Genomic DNA, 5,000 nt, shown 5'->3' on the forward strand with positions numbered 1-5,000 from the left:
CACATTAGTCTTGAAGTGGCTCTCGAATCGAGTGAGCGCTCGCTTACGGCCACACCACCCTGAGCACGCCCGCTCTCGTCTGATCTCGGAAGCCAAGCAGGGTCGGGCCTGGTTAGTACTTGGATGGGAGACCGCCTGGGAATACCAGGTGCTGTAAGCATTTAATTAATTATTTAATTATTTATTCATATAATTTTTTCCAGAAATGCATCCTTTCTGTAAGCGTTCGGCGATGGCATGGCGTTGCCACATTAGTCTTAAAGTGGCTCTCGAATCGAGTCAGTGCTCGCTTACGGCCACACCACCCTGAGCACGCCCGCTCTCGTCTGATCTCGGAAGCCAAGCAGGGTCGGGCCTGGTTAGTACTTGGATGGGAGTCCGCCTGGGAATACCATGTGCTGTAAGCATTTAATTCTTTATTTAATTAATTATTTAATTATTTATTCATATAATTTTTTTCCAGAAATGCATCCTTTCTGTAAGCGTTCGCCGATGGCATGGCGTTGCCACATTAGTCTTGAAGTGGCTCTCGAATCGAGTCAGAACTCGCTTACGGCCACACCACCCTGAGCACGCCCGCTCTCGTCTGATCTCAGAAGCCAAGCAGGGTCGGGCCTGGTTAGTACTTGGATGGGAGACCGCCTGGGAATACCAGGTGCTGTAAGCATTTAATTCTTTATTTAATTAATTATTTAATTATTTATTCATATAATTTTTTTCCAGAAATGCATCCTTTCTGTAAGCGTTCGCCGATGGCATGGCGTTGCCACATTAGTCTTAAAGTGGCTCTCGAATCGAGTCAGCGCTCGCTTACGGCCACACCACCCTGAGCACGCCCGCTCTAGTCTGATCTCGGAAGCCAAGCAGGGTCGGGCCTGGTTAGTACTTGGATGGGAGACCGCCTGGGAATACCAGGTGCTGTAAGCTTTTAATTAATTATTTAATTAATTATTCATATAATTTTTTTCCAGAAATGCATCCTTTCTGTAAGCGTTCGCCGATGGCATGGGGTTGCCACATTAGTCTTGAAGTGGCTCTCGAATCGAGTCAGCGCTCGCTTACGGCCACACCACCCTGAGCACGCCCGCTCTCGTCTGATCTCAGAAGCCAAGCAGGGTCGGGCCTGGTAAGTACTTGGATGGGAGACCGCCTGGGAATACCAGGTGCTGTAAGCATTTAATTCTTTATTTAATTAATTATTTAATTATGTTTTCAGATAATTTTTTTCCAGAAATGCATCCTTTCTGTAAGCGTTCGCCGATGGCATGGCGTTGCCACATTAGTCTTGAAGTGGCTGTCGAAATCGAGTCAGAACTCGCTTACGGCCACACCACCCTGAGCACGCCCGCTCTCGTCTGATCTCGGAAGCCAAGCAGGGTCGGTCCTGGTTAGTACTTGGATGGGAGACCGCCTGGGAATACCAGGTGCTGTAAGCATTTAATTCTTTATTGAATTAATTATTTAATTATTTATTCATATAATTTTTTTCCAGAAATGCATCCTTTCTGTAAGCGTTCGCCGATGGCATGGCGTTGCCACATTAGTCTTGAAGTGGCTCTCGAATCGAGTCAGCGCTCGCTTACGGCCACACCACCCTGAGCACGCCCGCTCTCGTCTGATCTCGGAAGCCAAGCAGGGTCGGGCCTGGTTAGTACTTGGATGGGAGACCGCCTGGGAATACCAGGTGCTGTAAGCATTTAATTCTTTATTTAATTAATTATTTAATTATTTATTCATATAATTTTTTTCCAGAAATGCATCCTTTCTGTAAGCGTTCGCCGATGGCATGGCGTTGCCACATTAGTCTTGAAGTGGCTGTCGAATCGAGTCAGAACTCGCTTACGGCCACACCACCCTGAGCACGCCCGCTCTCGTCTGATCTCGGAAGCCAAGCAGGGTCGGGCCTGGTTAGTACTTGGATGGGAGACCGCCTGGGAATACCAGGTGCTGTAAGCATTTAATTCTTTATTGAATTAATTATTTAATTATTTATTCATATAATTTTTTTCCAGAAATGCATCCTTTCTGTAAGCGTTCGCCGATGGCATGGCGTTGCCACATTAGTCTTGAAGTGGCTCTCGAATCGTGTCAGCGCTCGCTTACGGCCACACCACCCTGAGCACGCCCGCTCTCGTCTGATCTCGGAAGCCAAGCAGGGTCGGGCCTGGTTAGTACTTGGATGGGAGACCGCCTGGGAATACCAGGTGCTGTAAGCATTTAATTCTTTATTGAATTAATTATTTAATTATTTATTCATATAATTTTTTTCCAGAAATGCATCCTTTCTGTAAGCGTTCGCCGATGGCATGGCGTTGCCACATTAGTCTTGAAGTGGCTCTCGAATCGAGGCAGCGCTCGCTTACGGCCACACCACCCTGAGCACGCCCGCTCTCGTCTGATCTCGGAAGCCAAGCAGGGTCGGGCCTGGTCAGTACTTGGATGGGAGACCGCCTGGGAATACCAGGTGCTGTAAGCATTTAATTAATAATTTAATTATTTATTCATATAATTTTTTTCCAGAAATGCATCCTGTCTGTAAGCGTTCGCCGATGGCATGGCGTTGCCACATTAGTCTTGAAGTGGCTCTCGAATCGAGTCAGCGCTCGCTTACGGCCACACCACCCTGAGCACGCCCGCTCTCGTCTGATCTCAGAAGCCAAGCAGGGTCGGGCCTGGTTAGTACTTGGATGGGAGACCGCCTGGGAATACCAGGTGCTGTAAGCATTTAATTCTTTATTTAATTAATTATTTAATCATGTTTTCAGATAATTTTTTTCCAGAAATGCATCCTTTCTGTAAGCGTTCGCCGATGGCATGGCGTTGCCACATTAGTCTTGAAATTGCTCTCGAATCAAGTCAGCGCTCGCTTACGGCCACACCACCCTGAGCACGCCCGTTCTCGTCTGATCTCGGAAGCCAAGCAGGGTCGGGCCTGGTTAGTACTTGGATGGGAGACCGCCTGGGAATACCAGGTGCTGTAAGCGTTTAATTCTTTATTTAATTATTTATTCATATAATTTTTTTCCAGAAATGCATCCTTTCTGTAAGCGTTCACCGATGGCATGGCGTTGCCACATTAGTCTTGAAGTGGCTCTCGAATCGAGTCAGCGCTCGCTTACGGCCACACCACCCTGAGCACGCCCGCTCTTGTCTGATCTCGGAAGCCAAGCAGGGTCGGGCCTGGTTAGTACTTGGATGGGAGACCGCCTGGGAATACCAGGTGCTGTAAGCATTTAATTCTTTATTTAATTAATTATTTAATTATTTATTCATATAATTTTTTTCCAGAAATGCATCCTTTCTGTAAGCGTTCGCCGATGGCATGGCGTTGCCACATTAGTCTTGAAGTGGCTCTCGAATCGAGTCAGCGCTCGCTTACGGCCACACCACCCTGAGCACGCCTGCTCTCGTCTGATCTCAGAAGCCAAGCAGGGTCGGGCCTGGTTAGTACTTGGATGGGAGACCGCCTGGGAATACCAGGTGCTGTAAGCATTTAATTCTTTATTTAATTACTTATTTAATTATGTTTTCAGATAATTTTTTTCCAGAAATGCATCCTTTCTGTAAGTGTTCGCCGATGGCATGGCGTTGCCACATTAGTCTTGAAATTGCTCTCGAATCAAGTCAGCACTCGCTTACGGCCACACCACCCTGAGCACGCCCGTTCTCGTCTGATCTCGGAAGCCAAGCAGGGTCGGGCCTGGTTAGTACTTGGATGGGAGACCGCCTGGGAATACCAGGTGCTGTAAGCATTTAATTCTTTATTTAATTAATTATTTAATTATTTATTCATATAATTTTTTTCCAGAAATGCATCCTTTCTGTAAGCGTTCGCCGATGGCATGGCGTTGCCACATTAGTCTTGAAGTGGCTGTCGAATCGAGTCAGAACTCGCTTACGGCCACACCACCCTGAGCACGCCCGCTCTCGTCTGATCTCGGAAGCCAAGCAGGGTCGGGCCTGGTTAGTACTTGGATGGGAGACCGCCTGGGAATACCAGGTGCTGTAAGCATTTAATTCTTTATTTAATTAATTATTTAATTATGTTTTCAGATAATTTTTTTCCAGAAATGCATCCTTTCTGTAAGCGTTCGCCGATGGCATGGCGTTGCCACATTAGTCTTGAAGTGGCTGTCGAATCGAGTCAGAGCTCGCTTACGGCCACAGCACCCTGAGCACGCCCGCTGTCGTCTGATCTCGGAAGCCAAGCAGGGTCGGGCCTGGTTAGTACTTGGATGGGAGACCGCCTGGGAATACCAGGTGCTGTAAGCATTTAATTCTTTATTGAATTAATTATTTAATTATTTATTCATATAATGTTTTTTTCCAGAAATGCATCCTTTCTGTAAGCGTTCGCCGATGGCATGGCGTTGCCACATTAGTCTTGAAGTGGCTCTCGAATCGAGTCAGCGCTCGCTTACGGCCACACCACCCTGAGCGCGCCCGCTCTCGTCTGATCTCGGAAGCCAAGCAGGGTCGGGCCTGGTTAGTACTTGGATGGGAGACCGCCTGGGAATACCAGGTGCTGTAAGCATTTAATTCTTTAATTAATTAATTATTTAATTATTTATTCATATAATTTTTTTCCAGAAATGCATCCTTTCTGTAAGCGTTCGCCGATGGCATGGCGTTGCCACATTAGTCTTGAAGTGGCTCTCGAATCGAGTGAGCGCTCGCTTACGGCCACACCACCCTGAGCACGCCCGCTCTCGTCTGATCTCGGAAGCCAAGCAGGGTCGGGCCTGGTTAGTACTTGGATGGGAGACCGCCTGGGAATACCAGGTGCTGTAAGCATTTAATTCTTTATTTATTTAATTATTTATTCATATAATTTTTTTCCAGAAATGCATCCTTTCTGTAAGCGTTCGCCGATGGCATGGCGTTGCCACATTAGTCTTGAAGTGGCTCTCGAATCGAGTTAGAACTCGCTTACGGCCACACCACCCTGAGCACGCCCGCTCTCGTCTGATCTCGGAAGCCAAGCAGGGTCGGGCCTGGTT

At 47.4% G+C, this 5,000-nt stretch overlaps 18 non-coding genes and 2 pseudogenes across 18 annotated transcripts in view; all 20 read left to right on the plus strand.

The window, feature by feature from the left end:
* The first annotated feature begins 41 nt into the window (after window positions 1–41).
* Window positions 42–160, plus strand: LOC141356213 (5S ribosomal RNA). The gene has a single exon (XR_012362672.1). It is a non-coding gene; the product is annotated as a 5S ribosomal RNA (ribosomal RNA).
* Window positions 161–288: 128 nt separating this feature from the next.
* LOC129419751 (5S ribosomal RNA) lies at window positions 289–407 on the plus strand (annotated as a pseudogene).
* A 141-nt stretch (window positions 408–548) lies between these two features.
* On the plus strand, window positions 549–667 carry LOC129419753 (5S ribosomal RNA). Its single transcript, XR_008636666.2, has one exon. It is a non-coding gene; the product is annotated as a 5S ribosomal RNA (ribosomal RNA).
* Window positions 668–808: 141 nt separating this feature from the next.
* On the plus strand, window positions 809–927 carry LOC129419761 (5S ribosomal RNA). The gene has a single exon (XR_008636667.2). It is a non-coding gene; the product is annotated as a 5S ribosomal RNA (ribosomal RNA).
* A 129-nt stretch (window positions 928–1,056) lies between these two features.
* Window positions 1,057–1,175, plus strand: LOC141353554 (5S ribosomal RNA). The gene has a single exon (XR_012360650.1). It is a non-coding gene; the product is annotated as a 5S ribosomal RNA (ribosomal RNA).
* A 142-nt stretch (window positions 1,176–1,317) lies between these two features.
* On the plus strand, window positions 1,318–1,436 carry LOC141358197 (5S ribosomal RNA). The gene has a single exon (XR_012364685.1). It is a non-coding gene; the product is annotated as a 5S ribosomal RNA (ribosomal RNA).
* Window positions 1,437–1,577: 141 nt separating this feature from the next.
* Window positions 1,578–1,696, plus strand: LOC141356224 (5S ribosomal RNA). The gene has a single exon (XR_012362683.1). It is a non-coding gene; the product is annotated as a 5S ribosomal RNA (ribosomal RNA).
* A 141-nt stretch (window positions 1,697–1,837) lies between these two features.
* LOC141356235 (5S ribosomal RNA) lies at window positions 1,838–1,956 on the plus strand. Its single transcript, XR_012362694.1, has one exon. It is a non-coding gene; the product is annotated as a 5S ribosomal RNA (ribosomal RNA).
* Window positions 1,957–2,097: 141 nt separating this feature from the next.
* LOC141356247 (5S ribosomal RNA) lies at window positions 2,098–2,216 on the plus strand. The gene has a single exon (XR_012362706.1). It is a non-coding gene; the product is annotated as a 5S ribosomal RNA (ribosomal RNA).
* Window positions 2,217–2,357: 141 nt separating this feature from the next.
* On the plus strand, window positions 2,358–2,476 carry LOC141357413 (5S ribosomal RNA). The gene has a single exon (XR_012363900.1). It is a non-coding gene; the product is annotated as a 5S ribosomal RNA (ribosomal RNA).
* Window positions 2,477–2,605: 129 nt separating this feature from the next.
* On the plus strand, window positions 2,606–2,724 carry LOC141358463 (5S ribosomal RNA). The gene has a single exon (XR_012364958.1). It is a non-coding gene; the product is annotated as a 5S ribosomal RNA (ribosomal RNA).
* A 141-nt stretch (window positions 2,725–2,865) lies between these two features.
* On the plus strand, window positions 2,866–2,984 carry LOC141355319 (5S ribosomal RNA). The gene has a single exon (XR_012361747.1). It is a non-coding gene; the product is annotated as a 5S ribosomal RNA (ribosomal RNA).
* A 129-nt stretch (window positions 2,985–3,113) lies between these two features.
* On the plus strand, window positions 3,114–3,232 carry LOC141358306 (5S ribosomal RNA). The gene has a single exon (XR_012364799.1). It is a non-coding gene; the product is annotated as a 5S ribosomal RNA (ribosomal RNA).
* Window positions 3,233–3,373: 141 nt separating this feature from the next.
* Window positions 3,374–3,492, plus strand: LOC141357028 (5S ribosomal RNA). Its single transcript, XR_012363500.1, has one exon. It is a non-coding gene; the product is annotated as a 5S ribosomal RNA (ribosomal RNA).
* A 141-nt stretch (window positions 3,493–3,633) lies between these two features.
* On the plus strand, window positions 3,634–3,752 carry LOC141354619 (5S ribosomal RNA). Its single transcript, XR_012361048.1, has one exon. It is a non-coding gene; the product is annotated as a 5S ribosomal RNA (ribosomal RNA).
* A 141-nt stretch (window positions 3,753–3,893) lies between these two features.
* LOC141356258 (5S ribosomal RNA) lies at window positions 3,894–4,012 on the plus strand. The gene has a single exon (XR_012362717.1). It is a non-coding gene; the product is annotated as a 5S ribosomal RNA (ribosomal RNA).
* Window positions 4,013–4,153: 141 nt separating this feature from the next.
* On the plus strand, window positions 4,154–4,272 carry LOC129419841 (5S ribosomal RNA; annotated as a pseudogene).
* A 143-nt stretch (window positions 4,273–4,415) lies between these two features.
* LOC141354776 (5S ribosomal RNA) lies at window positions 4,416–4,534 on the plus strand. The gene has a single exon (XR_012361208.1). It is a non-coding gene; the product is annotated as a 5S ribosomal RNA (ribosomal RNA).
* A 141-nt stretch (window positions 4,535–4,675) lies between these two features.
* On the plus strand, window positions 4,676–4,794 carry LOC129419855 (5S ribosomal RNA). The gene has a single exon (XR_008636714.1). It is a non-coding gene; the product is annotated as a 5S ribosomal RNA (ribosomal RNA).
* A 133-nt stretch (window positions 4,795–4,927) lies between these two features.
* LOC141356279 (5S ribosomal RNA) overlaps window positions 4,928–5,000 on the plus strand; it is a 119-nt gene continuing 46 nt past the window's right edge. The window contains exon 1 of the ribosomal RNA XR_012362738.1: window positions 4,928–5,000. This exon is cut by the window's right edge and continues 46 nt beyond it. This is a non-coding gene — a ribosomal RNA (5S ribosomal RNA).

Source organism: Misgurnus anguillicaudatus, chromosome 21 (genome assembly GCF_027580225.2).
Source record: "Misgurnus anguillicaudatus chromosome 21, ASM2758022v2, whole genome shotgun sequence".
In the NCBI taxonomy this organism is placed as follows: Eukaryota; Metazoa; Chordata; class Actinopteri; order Cypriniformes; family Cobitidae; genus Misgurnus; species Misgurnus anguillicaudatus.